The sequence below is a fragment of the Pan paniscus genome, chromosome 6, assembly GCF_029289425.2.
Source record: "Pan paniscus chromosome 6, NHGRI_mPanPan1-v2.0_pri, whole genome shotgun sequence".
NCBI lineage: Eukaryota > Metazoa > Chordata > Mammalia > Primates > Hominidae > Pan > Pan paniscus.
The window spans coordinates 89,286,870-89,302,243 of record NC_073255.2 but is presented as its reverse complement, the minus strand read 5'-3'; the positions used below and the strand labels follow the sequence as shown (position 1 = coordinate 89,302,243).

The window sequence follows — 15,374 nt, the reverse complement described above, 5'->3', positions numbered from 1 at the left end:
GCTGATGCCAGGGTGAGCAGCAGAACTCTGTCCTCCAAAACCGTGGGTTCTGCACCTTGGTGGGTCCAAGGGGTCTCTGAGGACCAGCCCGGATGCTTGCCTTGGTTTATTTGGCCCTCTCAGCAACAGTGGCTTCCCCAGGGACATCCTTCAGAAGATTTTATTAAAGAGACAAAATCCTCCTCTGCCCCACCCCATTTAAAGCCACCTGTTTAAGGAAATCGATGTTAGGTGGCTGGCTGACTGCAGAGATAATGAAACAAATTTCAGTGACCACACAAGCACAAGGAAGAAACGCTTTGCAAAAATAGTTTGGAAAAGTAACAAAAGGGGAGCTTCAGACCTCAACAAGAAAACCCAGCAATCCCAGGTGACTGAGAGAATCACATTTTGAGGGTCATTACATTGTAACACTTAAAATGCAACGTTCTCAACAAAAAACCACAAAATATACAAAGAAACAGGAAATAGGAAGCTTAGACCATTCACAGGAAAAAAACAGCAAAGAAAATCAGCAAACAATACAATAACTGAACACCATCATCGACCAATGGAACCTAACTGACATTTACAGGAGACTTCACACACCAACAGCAGGTACACATTCTTTGCCCATGGAAGATTCAGCAAGATTTACCAGAACCTGGGTCATAAAACAAATGTTTTTCTGAGATGGAGTCTCTTTCTGTCGCCCAGGCTGGAGTGCAGAGGTGCAATCGGCTTACTGCAACCTCCGCCTCCTGGGTTCAAGCAATTTTCCTGCCTCAGCTTCCGAGTAGCTGGGATTACAGGCATGCACCACCACGCCTGGCTAATTTTTGTGTTTTTCAGATGGGGTTTTGCCATGTTGGCCAGGCTGGTCTCAAACTCCTGACCTCAGGTGATCTACCTGCCTCGGCCTCCCAAAGTGATGGGATTACAGGTGTGAGCCACCATGCCCGGCCAAAACAAATCTTAAGAAATGTAAAATAACTGAAATCATACAAAATACGTTCTGTGACTGTAAAATAATTAAACTAAATCAATTTTAAAAAGAAACCAGAAAATCTCTAAACACATGGAAATTAAATACACTTCTAAATAATTCATGGGTCAAAGAGTGAGTCGCAAGGGAAACTGGAAAACATATTGAATTATGTAAGAGTGAAAATATAACATGTTGACTGGTATCAGCAAAAATGGCAGAGTAGGTATCTCCAAGTCCCCATCCCCCCACAGAAACATTGATAAACCAAGCAAAACTGTCTGAATCAACTTCATGAGAACTGCAGAAAAATAATCAAAGGTTTACAATAACCAGATCATCTGATGTGGCTCTTTGTCCCCAAGCACATCTCATCCTGAATTGTAATCCCCAGGGGTCAAGGAGGGACCTGGTGGAAGGTGACTGGATCACGGGCGCGGTTCGCCCTATGCTGTTTTCGTGATAGTGAGGGAGTTCTCACGAGATCTGATGGTTTTTAAGTGGCAGTTTCCCCTGCACTCTCTCCTCTCTCCTGCCAGCCAGTGAAGAGGGTACTTGCTTCTTGTTAGCTTTCCACCATGATTGTAAGTCTCCTGAGGCCTCCCCAGCCAAGTGGAACTGTGAGTCAATTAAACCTCCTTTCTTTATAAATTACCCAGGCTCAGGCAGTTCTTTCCAGCAGTGTGAAAACTGACTAATACTCCAAATGAACACTGAATCAAGAAAAAAGCAACTTCAAAATGGTAGGAAAACTGGGTTATTTTACTTGCCCTTGCCCCACAACCTTCCATGGTTCAGTGGGAACCTTGAAGATGGCAGCCCACATTCCCAGCGTGGTTTCTGGTATTGAAGGCAGCAGAGCAGACCTTATTCTCAAAGCATTGTGTTTTCCTGTTCTCAGCTGCCTGAGGGCTGCCAAAAGAACTGATACAGGGCAGCTGCCTTTGTTTCACCTAACCTACAACTCACACAGGGCAGAAAAGTGGCTACACAGAGGGTATTCCTTGAAAACACTGTAAATCAAATGCATACCCTGCTGATGCCTAGGCAAAAGATTACAGTTGAGGCAAACTATAGGTGTGCTAACAGCATGGGAGAAGAAGTTGTGGAGAGTTTCTATGGGAAATTTGGGTACTGAAATTCGGACCTGCCCATGTGTACTATGGAATTTCAGTAGCCATGCACATGCTGAGTGCAGAGCACATTCTCAGAATAGACCTGAGAAAGGATGCTGAGCTTTCATCTGTGGCTCCTCTCCATCCTCCCTGCAGGCAGGGAGTAAAGCCTAGGGCAAAGCTGTACACAGACTGGGCCGGGTGCGGTGGCTCACGCCTGTAATCCCAGCACTTTGGGAGGCTGAGGCGGGTAGATCACTTGAGGCCAGGAGTTTGAGACCAGCCTGGCCAACATAGTGAAACCCCGTCTCTACTAAAAAATACAAAAGTAAGCCGGGTGTGGTGGAAAATTAGCCAGGCGTGGTGGCACAAGCCTGTAATCCCTGCTACTCAGGATGCTGAGGCAGAGAATCACTTGAACCTGGGAGGCAGAGGCTGCAGTGAGCCAAGATCGTGCCATTGTACTTCAGCCTAGGCGACAGGGCAAGACTCCATCTCAGAAAAATAAATAAAAAGTTGTACACAGACTGGCTAAGCCCTGAAGGACTGCTCCAGTGCCCCAGCACAGTGGCAATCCACAAAGACGGAAAGAGCTGGGTTTTTCTTTTTTTTTTTCACCTTTGGCTTCTGGCATTCAAGGAAATCTCTGTTAAAACACTAGTTGAACACAAGCTAACAGCAGAGAGACTTTCAGAGACCGCACATGTAAAAGAAGACACACTTTGCAAAAATGTTTAGAAAGTCACTGAACAAACAGCTACAGCCCACAGCAAAAGCAAACCCAGGGGTGGTGGGGAGGATAAAATAATTTCCAGTTACCCCATTATAATATTCAAAATCTCTGATTTCCTTTTTTGAGACGGAGTTTTCACTCTGTCATCCAGACTGGAGGGCAGTGGTGCGATCTCGGCTCACTGCAACCTCCACCTCCCTGGTTCAAGCAATTCCCCTGCCTCAACCTCCTGAGTAGCTGGGATTATAGGCGTATGCTACCATGTCTGACTGTTTTTGGATTTTTAGTAGAGATGGGATTTCACCATGTTGGCCAGACTGGTCTTGAACTTCTGACCTCAGGCAATCTGCCCACCTCAGCCTCCCAAAAGTGCTGGGATTACAGGCGTGAGGCACCACGCCTGGACTCTTTTTTTCTTTTTAATTTTACTTTTTCTTTTTTTGGGGAAAAGGGATTAGAGGTGTGAGTCACTGTGCCTGACTCCAATTTTCAAAAAAAAATTACAAACCATGCAGTGACATTAAGAGAGTACAGCCCATTCACAAAAGAAACAAATTGTCTTTAAGGAAGCACAGACATTGAAAGTACTAGACAAAGACTTTAAATCAGCTGTCTGAAATCTGCTCAAAAAGCTAAAAGAAACGATGAATAAAGAGTTAAAGGATACAAGGAGAACAATGTCTCAACAAATGCAGAACATCAATAAAGAAATAGAAAATATTATAGACAGGTGAGGGGCAGTGGCTCATGCCTATAATTCCAGCACTTTGGGAGGCTGAGGCGGGCAGAACACCTGGGGCCAGGATTTCAAGACCAGCCTCAGCAACATGGCAAAATCCCCTCTCTACAAAAAATACAAACAATCAGCCAAGTGTGGTGGCATGCGCCTGTAGTCCCAGCCACTTGGGAGGCTGAGGTGGGAGAATTGCCTGAGCATGAGAAGTCAAGGCTGCAGTGAGCCAAGATTGCACCACTGCACTCCAGCCTGGGTGACAGAGTGAGACCCTGTCTCAAAAAAAGAATTTATTATAGACAAACTAAAGCTTAGAGAAAAAAAGAAAGGAAAAAAATAGAAATTATTGAAAGGAATCAAAGTCTGAAGCTGAAAAGCATACAAAAATTAGCCAGGCATGGTGGCGGGCACCTGTAATCCCAGCTACTCGAGAGGCTGAGACAGGAGAATTGCTTGAACCCAGGAGACAGAGGTTGCAGTGAGCCAAGATTGCACCATTGCACTCCAGCCTGGGTGACAAGAACGAAACTCCATCTCAAAAAAAAAAAAAAAAAAGAAAGAAAAGTATAGAAATGGAAATGAAAAATTCACCAGACTATTTCAAATTCATTAGAGCAGATGGAAGAGAGAATCATTGAACACATGAAGACAGGTAGATGAAACTATCCTGTCTACAGTTTTTTTTTTTTTTGGATGGAGTTTCACTCTTGTTGCCTAAGCTGGGGTGCAATGGCGTGATCTCGGCTCATTGAAACCTCTGCCTACCGGGTTCAAGCAATTCTCCTGCCTCAGCCTCCCAAGTAGCTGGGATTACAGGCATGCACCACCATGCCCGGCTATTTTTGTATTTTTAGTAGAGATTGGGGTTTCACCATGTTGGCCAGACTGGTCTTGAACTCCTGACCTCAGGTGATCTGCTCACCTTGGCCTCCCAAAGTGCTGGGATTATAAGCGTGAGCCACCGTGCCCAGCCTGAATTGTAACACTTTAAAATGGTATGTGGACTGGGTGTGGTGGCTCATGCCTGTAATCCCAGCACCTTGGGAGGCTGAGGTAGGAGGATCGCTTGAGACCAGGAGTTCAAGACCAGTCTGGCAACACAGTGAGATCCCATCTCTACAAAAAAAAAAATAAAAAATTAGCCTGAGTCGGGCCTGGCACAGTGGCTCACACCTGTAATCCCAGCACTTTGGGAGGCTGAGGCGGGTGGATCATGAGGTCAGGAGTTCGAGACCAGCCTGGCCAAGATGGTGAAACCCCGTCTCTACTGAAAAGACAAAAATTAGCCGGGCATGGTGGCAGGCACTTGTAATCTCAGCTACTCTGGAGGCTGAGGCAGGAGAGTCGCTTGTACCTGGGAGGTGGAGGTTGCAGTGAGCCAAGATTGTGCCACTGCACTCCAGCCTGGGCCACAGAGCAAGACTCCATCTCAAAAAAAAAAAAAAAAAAAAAAAATTAGCCTGAGTCCTAGCTACTCAGGATGAGGTGGGAGGATTGCTTGAGCCCAGGAATTCAAGGCTGCAGAGAGCTATAATCACACCACTGCACTCCAGCACAGGCAACAGAGTGACACCCTGTCTCAAAAAAAAAAAAAAAAAAAAAGGTGTGTGACTTTCACCTCAATTAAAAAAAATAAAACATATAAAAACCTGTCAGCTGGGCATGGTGGTGCATACCTGTAGTCCCAAGTATTTGAGAGACTGTGGTGGGAGGATTCCTGGAGCCCAGGAGTTTGAGGCTTCAATGAGCTATGATTGCACCACTGCAGTCTGACCTGGGCAACAAAGGGAGATGCCATCTCTTAAAAAAAAAAGTCAAATCCTGTGAGATGCAGCCAAAGTAAACTTTAGGTAAATTCATAGCCCTAAATGCTTAGAGAAGAAGCAATTAAAAAAAAAAAAATCTTAAGAATCTGAGCTTCCATTTTAAGAAACTAGAAAAAGAAGAGCAAAATAACCACAAAACAAGCAGAAAGAAGGAAATAGAATTAATATAAGAGCAGGCTGGGAGGGGTGGCTCACACCTCTAGTCCCAACACTTTGGGAGGCTGAGGTGGGCAGATCTCTTAAGGCCAGGAGTTCAACACCAGCCTGGCCAACATGGTAAAACTCCATCTCTACTAAAAATACAAAAATTAGCCAGGCGTGATTGCATGTGCCTATAATCCTAGCTACTCCCAAGCTGAGGTAGGAGAATCGCTTGAACCCAGGAGGTGGAGGTTGCAGTGAGCCAAGATTGTGCCACTGCACTCCAGCCTGGGTGACAGAGCAAGACTCCATCTCAAAAAATAAAAATTAAAAAAAAAAATGTAAGAGTAGAAATCAGTGAAGTTAAAATAGAAACATTTAAAAAATCAATTAAACCAAATGTTGGCTCTTCGAAAAGATCAATTAAAAATAAGAAATCCCTAGCCAGACTAATCGAAGAAAAAAAAAAAAGCAAAGAGAGAGGATGCAAATGACCAGCATCAGGAATAAAAGGGAGGCTATTAGCACAGACCCTGCATGCATCAAAATGAGATTAAATATTACAAACAAATCTAGGCACCCAGCTCTCACCCTCATTTTTTATAAGTGGGAAAAAGACCCAGAGATCAAATGACTCACTCAAAATGACAGTCAATGACAGAGCAGGGCCTGGGGCCTTAGGACTGATTATCCAAATGCCATCAGAGAACGAGCTAAATCAGAAGCACCTAGTGAGCTTTTAAAAAATAATTCTCCAGGGCACAACCCCTGAGATTCTGATTCAGTAGGTTTTGGAGTGATGCCTAATATTCTGAAAATGCCAAAAGCTCAACAGATGGTTCTCTTGCTTGGCCAGTTTTAGAAAATGCTGTGTCCCATATTACCACCTTCACTCATATGACGACTGTAGAGAAAATCATAAAAATCTGGTGCTCAAGTATGTTTAAATTTAATGTAAAGCACCGGGCATGGTGGCTCACGCCTGTAATCCCAGCACTTTGGGAGGCTGAGGTGGGTGGATCACGAGGTCAGGAGATTGAGACCATCCTGGCTAACACAGTGAAACCCCATCACTACTAAAAATACAAAAAAATTAGCCGGGTGTGGTGGCACATGCCTGTAGTCCCAGTTACTTGGGAGGCTGAGGCAGGAGAATGGTGTGAACCCTGGAGGCGGAGCTTGCAGTGAGCCGAGAGTGCGCCACTGCACTCCAGCCTGGGTGACAGAGTGAGATTCTGTCTCAAAAAAAAAAAAAAAAAAAAAAAGTAATATAAAGCAGGCGGAATAAATCCTGTGATGGTGACTGGGTGAATGCTCTTGAGAGAAATCATGATCTGGAATACCCGTCTCCGACATTTCCCATGGCAGTTAACATTTTCCCACTTTATTCAAATACACATTTATTTGTCAAATATTTGCTGGGTACCACTCTGTGCTAGGTATTGGGGATACAGTCATTTGCATCACAAAGTCCCTGTTCAGTGTAATAAGCACTCATTGAGCACCTACCTACGTGTGAGGAACTGTGCTAGGGGGTATCAGAAACACACAAAATAGGCCGGGCACTGTGGCTCATGCCTGTAATCCCAGCACTTTGGGAGGCCAAGGTGGGCAGATCACCTGGGGTCAGGAGTTTGAGACCAGCCTGACCAACATGATGAAACCCCATCTCTACTAAAAATACAAAAAAATTAGCCAGGTGTAGCGGTGGGCGCCTATAATCCCCAGCTACTCAGGGGCTAAGGCCGGAGAATTGCTTGAACTGAGGAGGCAGAAGTTGCAGTGAGCTGAGATGGCACAACTGCACCCCAACCTGGGCAACAGAGACTCTGTCTATAAAAAAAAAAAAAAAAAAAAAAAAAAAAAGGAAAGAAAAGAAAAAGAAACGCAGAAACACAAAATAAAACTGAGCGTCTCCTCTCAAAGAACTCACCCTCTCCAGTCAGAGACAAACTATACAACGCCTTCCCAGGTATCTCATCCCGTTTCTTAAGTCCAAATTCTGTTTCCACATTGAAGACTCCAGCTTTTTTTTTTTTTTTTTTTTTTTTTTTGAGACAGTCTCACTCTGTCACCCAGGCTGGAGTGCAGTGGTGCAATCTCGGCTCACTGCAACCTCTACCTCCCAGGTTCAAGTGATTCTCCTGCCTCAGCCTCCTGAGTACCTGGGATTACATGCGCCCACCACCACACCTGGCTAATTTTTTGTATTTTTAGTAGAGACAGGATTTCGCCATGTTGGCCAGGCTGGGCTCAAACTCCCGACCTCAGGTGATCCAGCCACCTTGGCCTCCCAAAGTGTTGGGATTGCAGGTGTGAGCCAACATGCCTGACTGACTCCAGCATTTTTATCTTCATCTCAATCTCATCCCTAAACTCAAAACCAACATATGCAACTGCCTACTTGATGTTTCCATTTGGATATCTAACTAACACCTCAAACTTAACATGTGCAAAGCCAGGTGCAGTGGGTCATGCCTATAATCCCAACATTTTGGGAGGTCAAGACGGGAGGATCGCTTGAGCCCAGGAGTTTGAGACCAGCCTGGGCAACTTAGTGAGACCCCATCTGTCTATTTATTTTTAAAACATTAAAAATTGTTTTTAAAGAAAAAAATAAACCTAACACGTGCAAGACCAAATTCCCAATTTCGCACTCTCCCACCAAACTGGTTTCTCCGGCAGTCTTTGCCAACTCAATAAATAACAACTCCATTCTTAAAGTTCATGTAACAAAAATCCTGGAGTCATCCTTGACTCCTCTCTTTCTCTTACACACTGCATGCAAAGCATCTGCAAATCTTTTGGGTCTACTTTCTTTTTTTTCCTAGACAGGGTCTTGCTCTGTTGCCCAGGCTGGAGTGCAGTGGCATGATCACAGCTCACTGCAGCCATGACTTCCCAGGCTAAAGCGATTCTCTCACCTCAGCCTCCCAAGTCCCTGGGACTACAGGCATGCACTACCAAACCCAGCTAATTTTTCATTTTTTTAGAGACAGGGTCTTGCTATGTTTCCCAGGCTAGCCTTGATCTCCTGGGCTCAAGTGATCCTCCTGCCTTGGCCTCCCAAAGTGCTCAGATTACAGGCCTGAGCCACCACACCTGGCCAGGTCTACTTTCAAAATACATCCTGCATGTGACCACTTCTATCTGCAGCTGCCTCTCTCATCCATACCTCTGGCTTGTTTTGCCTGGAGTGCTGCCTTATAACCAGGACCCCTGTTTTGACCAGAGTTCTCCTATGAACTGTTCTCAACAGAGAGGCCAGAGAGATCTTTTTAAAAACACTAAGTTGAATCTCATTAGTCCTCTGTTCAACCTGCAAAGATTCCCATTTTATTCAGAGTAAAAGACAATCCTTATGATTCTCACAAGGCGTGACATGACTCCCTGCTCCCTCTTGGATCTCAACTCTCTCCACCTTTGCCTTTGCTGAACTTCGCTCCAGCCTCATTGGCTTTTTCTGCTGTTCTAAACATGCCATGCATATTCCTCTCTGGAATGCTGTTCCTTTGGAGGTAAGCATGGCTCTCTCTCCACCTCCTTCAGCTCTCTAAGTATCTTATCAGTGAGTCCTTTCTCAACCACCTTATAAAAAGTAATCACTTCCCACTCCCAAGGAACTTCTTTCCCCTCACAGTAATTGTCACCATTTGACACATATTTTATTTTGTTTATTATTGTTACTTTTTGAGACAGTGTCTTGCTCTGTTGCCCAGGATGGAGTACAGTGGCACGATCTCGGCTCACTGCAACCTTAGCCTCCCAGGTTCAAGCGATTTCTGGCTAATTTTTGTATTTTTAGTAGAGATGGGGTTTCGCCATGTTACCCAGGCTGGTCTCGAACTCCTGACCTCGGCCTCCCAAAGTGCTAGGGTTACAGGCATGAGCCACCATGCCCGGCCTTGACACATATATTTTAGTGTCCATCTTTTCCTGCAATAAAGTGTACAATTATTAGGGTAACTTGTTCAGTTCACTGTCTTATTCCCAGTGCTTAACAGTGGCAGGCAAATAGTTAATGATCAATACATATTTTGTGAATGAATGTGACATGTTCTAATAGAAGTAGGAAATGAACACTTCGTGGGATGGGTAAACAGTGGGAGTCATGGCCAAAAATAGTTTAGAATGGATCATTTACTGCAATGGTTTTCAAGCACTTTTCTTTCTTTCTTTTTTTACAGAATCAGGGTATCACTCTTGCCCAGGCTGGAGTGCAGTGGCACAATCATAGCTCACTGCAACCTGAGAACTCTGAGCTCAAGTAATCCTCTTTTACCTCAACATTCCCAAGTAGCTGGGACTACAGGTGCGTGCCACCATGCCCAGCTAATTTAACTTTTTTTCTTTTTTTTGAGAAAGGGTCTCACCCTGTCACCCAGGCTGGAGTGCAGTGGCACTATCACAGCCCACTGCAGCCTTGACCTCCTGGGCTCAAGCAATCCTCCCACCTCAGCCTCCTGAATAGCTGGGACTACAAGTGCATGCCACCACTTCTGGCTAATTTTTAAATTTTTTTGTAGAAATGGGGTCTCCCTATGTTGCCCAGGCTGACCTCGAACTCCTGGGCTCAAGTGATCTGCCCACCTCGACCACTCAAAGTGCTGGGATTACAGGCATAAGCCACCATGCCCAGTCCTGCATATATATATATTTTTAAACTGGAACTCATTTTTTTAAATGGAAGCACAATCTGAAAAAGGAATAAAACCCAAAGATTGACAACGGGCTAGAAAACCAGAAATCCCCAATTCAGCTTCTTCCCCTCACTCTCCCCTTTGAACTCATGATGTGTCTCAAAGCCCAGCTTGAAAGCCACAGATCTAGAGCTTGGATGGCATTCTAATGAGCTAAGCATCTAAACCGACCACAGTTGGGAGCCACTGAAAGTTTTTGAGCAGGTAAATGAGAGATTGATTGATTTATTCATTTTGAGACAGTCTTGCTCTGTCACCCAGGCTGGAGTATAGTGGCGCGATCTCAGCTCACTGCAGCCTCTGCCTCCTGGGTTCAAGTGATTCTCCTGCTTCAGCCTCTGGAGTAGCTGGGATTACAGGCGTGCACCACCACGCCTGGCTAATTTTTCTATATTTAGTAGAGACGGGTTGGCCAGGGTGGTCTCGAACTCCTGACCTCAGGTAATCCACCTGCCTCCACCTCCCACAGTGCTGGGATTACAGGTGTGAGCCACTGTGCCCGGCCTAAATTATATATTTAGATCCATGCTTTAGGAAGATTAGTCTCAAGCGAATGGGTAGACTGAACGATGACAGAAGGAGATGGCAATCAGGAAGATCAAAGAGAAGACTGCTGCAATAGGCAAGCTAATACTTAAAGTACAGAAGGAGGGGCCAGGGGAGACCAGTGAGAATGCAAAGAACAGAAAAATGGAGACAGCTGTCTAGGACCTGGCACCTCCCAGAAGGAAAAAGACGTTCAGAGTAAAATCTGTCAGTTTCATGCCTTAGTGACTGGTGAATTTAGTGAACGCACAGGAGGTGAAAGGCTGGGAGAGGAAGCAAATACCACCACTTCAGATTTAGACAGGGTCTGAGGTATGAAAAAGGTACATACAACTGTCCTACAAACAGATGAAATGCAGTCCTCACATGATATGCCCTGTTGGGAGCCTTTAGGAGCCATCTGGACAACCCTGGTCATTGAGATGGTGTGGAAGAGCAAGAAGTGCTCCAAGTGTGTCCAGAACAGACAGGCCGGGTGCTGTGGCTCATGCCTGTCATCCCAACACTTTGGAAAGTAGAGGTGGGAGGACGGCTTGAGGTCTGGAGTTGGAGACCAGCCTGAGCAACACAGCAAGACTCCACTTCTATAGAAAATTTTTAAAAATTAGCTGGGCGTGGTGGGCAGGCCTGTAGTCCCAGCTATGTGGAAGCTGAGGTGGGAGGGTTGCTCGAGCCCAGGAGTTCAAAGCTGCCATGAGCTATGATCACGCCACAGCACTCCAGCCTGGGCAACATAGGGACACCCCATTTTTACCTAAAACTTTTAAAATTAGCCAGGCATGGTCAGCTGTGCGCACCTGTAGTGCCAGCTACTTGGAAGGTGGGGTGGAGGATCTCTTGAGTCCAGGAGTTGGAGGCTGCAGTAAGCCATGATAGCACCTCTGCACTCCCAGCCTGGGCTACAGGGACGGAGATCTCTCTCTCTCTCTCTCCCTCTCTCCCCTCTCTCTCTCATCTCTCTCTCTAGAAAGAGTTTTTTTTTTTTTTTTTTTTTTGAATGAAGTTTCACTCTTGTTGCCCAGGCTGGAGTGCAATGGCACGATCTCAGCTCACTGCAACCTCCGCCTCCCAGGTTCAAGCGATTCTCCTGCCTCAGCCTCCTGACTAGCTGGGATTACAGGCACCTGCCACCATGCCCGGCTAATTTTTGTATATTTAGTAGAGACGGGGTTTCACCATGTTGACCAGGCAGGTCTTGAACTTCTGACCTCAGGTGATCCACACACCTCGGTCTCCCAAATTGCTGGGATTACAGGCATGAGCCACCATGCTTGGCCTCGAAAGAGTCTTTATTTATTTATTTCTTTAAGACAGAGTCTCGCTCTGTCACCCAGGCTCTGCACCAGAGTGCAGTGGTGCGTTCTCTCCTCACCACAACTGCCGCCTCCCGGGTTCAAGCAATTCTTGTGCCTCAGCCTCCAAGTATCTGGGACTACAGGCGCGTGTCACCACGCCCCGGTAATTTTTGTATTTTTAGTAGTCTCATTCTGTTGGCCAGGTTGGTCTGGAACTCCTGACCTCCAGTGATCCACCCGCCTCAGCCTCCCCAAGTGCTGGGATTACAGGTGTGAGCCACCATGCCCGGCCGAGACCTTGTCTCTTAAAAAAGACAAAACAGGGTCAGGGGGAGGGGGCAGCACAGAACAGAAACAGAACTTTGGGGAACAGAGACACGGCGCCGAGTTGAGCAGAAACCAGGGCAGAAGCACCAGGCAGAGATGGAAGACTGAGTTTCATCGAAGGAGTGGGATCCTGGGACCCAAGGGAGCGGGAGCACAGTAAGTAGGGATGAAGATGGCGAAAGCACGACCTGCCAGAGCGCTTGCTGACGAGCCACACTCCACACCTACTACGCGCTGTCACGTGCTTGACAAAACCCGACACACAACGCACAACGCTAAAGTTTATTGCTCAACAATGCAAATACAGTTAACATTACCGTACACTTAAAGATGGTTAAGACGGTAAATTGTATGTTACGTTTTGTTTTTTGAGATGGAGTCTGGCTCTGTCGCCCAGGCTGGAGTGCAGCGGTGTGATCTCCGCTCGCTGCAAGCTCTGCCTCCCGGGTTCAGGCCATTCTCTTGCCTCAGCCTCCCAAGTAGCTGGGACTGCAGGCGCCCGCCACCATGCCCGGCTAATTTTTTTGTATTTTTAGTAGAGACGGGGTTTCACCGTGTTTGCCAGGATGGTCTCGATCTCCTGACCTCGTGATCCACCCGCCTCAGCCTCCCAAAGTGCTGGGATTACAGGCATGAGCCACCATGCCTGGCCATGTTACGTGTTTTTTTAACCACAATTTAAAATTAAATGAAGGGGGCTGGGTGCAGTGGCTCACGCCTGTAATCCCAGCACTTTGGGAAGCTGAGGTGGGCAGATCACAAGGCCAAGAGTTCAACAGAGAACTCCTGGCCAACAGACTGAAACCCCGTCTCTACTAAAAATACAAAAATAGGCCGGGCGTGATGGTGCATGCCTGTAATCTCAGCTACTCGGGAGGCTGAGGCACAAGAATCATTTGAACCTGGGAGGCAGAGGTTATCGTGAGCCAAGATTGTGCCACTGCACTCCAGCCTCAGTGACAGAGTGAGACTCTGTCTCAATAAATAAGTAGGCTGGGCACAGTGGCTCAGGCCTGTAATCCTAGCACTTTGAGAGGCCGAGGCAGGTGGATCACAAGGTCAGGAGTTAGAGACCAGCCTGACCAATATGGTGAAACCCCGTCTCTACTAAAAATATAAAAATTAGCCAGGCATGGTGGTGTGCACCTGTAATCCCAGCTACTTTGGGAGGCTGAGGCAGGAGAATCGCTTGAACCTGGGAGGGGGAGGCTGCAGTGAGCCGAGATCATGCCATTGCACTCCAGCCTGGGCGACAAGAGCAAGACACTATCTCAAAATGGAAGGAAGGAAGGAAGGGAGGGAGGGAGGAAGGGAGGGAGGGAAGAGAGGAAGAAAGGAAGGGAAAATATGTATTATCTCAGCAAGTAAAATGCAGATGAAGGAAAAGGACAATGATCATTTGAATGGAAGATGGATCCACTGTAATCCAGGTATGGGAGAATACTGAACACTGATGTCAAAAGAAACAGAATGTGCTGACGATCTGCAAGGCATTTCACAGAAGACAAAGAACACAAACCATGGAGAGAAGACTAGCACAATCAAATAGTGGGAGGTGACGAAGGTAGACAGAATTCATGATTTTGGAATGTGCACAGTTTATCATCAGACATTCTGAGAAAGAAGGAAGTGAACTATCTCACTGGTACTGCTATATTGTCAAGTAAAATATTCAACTAGGTTAAAAGTGTCAGACATATCAATTTGGAGGCAAGCTGCAAATATACACAGGAAAAAAGGTCTTAGAAGTTGAGATTAGATAAACTCTTTTATGGAATACAAAGAAAACCAAAAAAGTGGAAAATGGGTTCTAAGAGGACACTCCTGAAAAGGCAAGAAAAGGAACCGACATTCACTTATGAAATTCACACTTCCTGAATGTCTACTATGGACAGAGCATGATTCCAGTTATGGGGAAGGGGAAATGAACACACAGACAGGTCACAAACGAGCATTGGGGAAAGAGGGGAAAGCTGAGGGAGCGCTACATCATCACATCAACTGAGCATGGACTTGGGGAAATAAGGTACACCACAAGCTGTGACTCAATTCACAAGCACAGGTGGAGGACGAGGTTTTGGTATCTGAATGCCTAAAGAAATAAATAAAATCGAGGGCAGAAAATAAGTCCAAGGTATTTTTAAAGCAAGGAAGGAAAGAAAATGGAAGATACAAAGAATGAACATAAAAGTCTCAAGTTAATTTTTATGTCAGACTTCTGAATGCCCCAAAATGAAACAATTCTGTAAGGCCAGGAGCAGTGGCTCAGGACTGTAATCTCAGCACCTGGGGAGGCTGAGGTGGGTGGATCACTTGAGGCCAGGAGTTCAAGACCAGCATGGCCAACATGGTGAAACCCTGTCTCTACTAAAAATACAAAAATTAGCCAGGCTTGGTGGCATGTGCCTGAAATCCCAGCTACTCAGGAGGCTGAGGAAGGAGAATTGCTTGAACCTGGGAGGTGATGGTTGCAGTGAGCTGAGATCATACCAGTGCACACCAGCCTGGGTGACAGAACAAGACTCCGTCTCCAAAAACCAAACAAAAAAACAAACAAACAGCCCACAACAATTCTCTAATGGCGAGGGAGTAAATAAGTGACCGATAATGCTGGAGGAAGAGGAAGTGAATGGGTCCCCAGTATAGGTTAGAATGAAAAAATCCCTACCAATGTAAATCAAATATAAAATAAACAAAAGAGTTCATGTACGTGTGCGGGAAGGAAAGTGATATTTGGGGGTTGGGAGGTGTTACTGAGGGTACCGAATACATATAAACAACTCTTTAGTCACTCCCAAAGGTCTGGGATGAGCATTTTTTAACATTTGATACTCTACTAACTTACCTGGACTATGTTGACATGGAAATTCACCTCCCGTTATCCACAGCTCCTCTCCCTGCTCCAACTTAATGATGACGTTTGGCTTGGTGATATCATATCTTGTTAATGGGAAAAGAAGAAGGACTTGGGCAAGTTGCTCGGCTTCAGAATCT

General features: G+C 45.9%; 1 protein-coding gene across 2 annotated transcripts in view; it reads right to left on the bottom strand.

Moving 5' to 3' along the window:
- The window catches only part of LOC100983753 (nuclear envelope pore membrane protein POM 121C), a 59,272-nt gene extending 43,911 nt beyond the window's left edge, over window positions 1-15,361 (bottom strand). The window contains exons 1-2 of one of the 2 annotated variants that reach the window (XM_063605821.1): window positions 15,226-15,339; window positions 5,222-5,319 (exon numbers count right to left, since the gene is read on the bottom strand). The gene's annotated coding sequence lies outside the window, so the exon portion shown is untranslated. Of the gene's footprint in view, window positions 1-5,221; window positions 5,320-15,225 lie in introns of both variants that reach the window. The other variant, XM_034951405.3, reaches the window with a different exon arrangement.
- Between the last annotated feature and the right edge of the window lie 13 nt (window positions 15,362-15,374).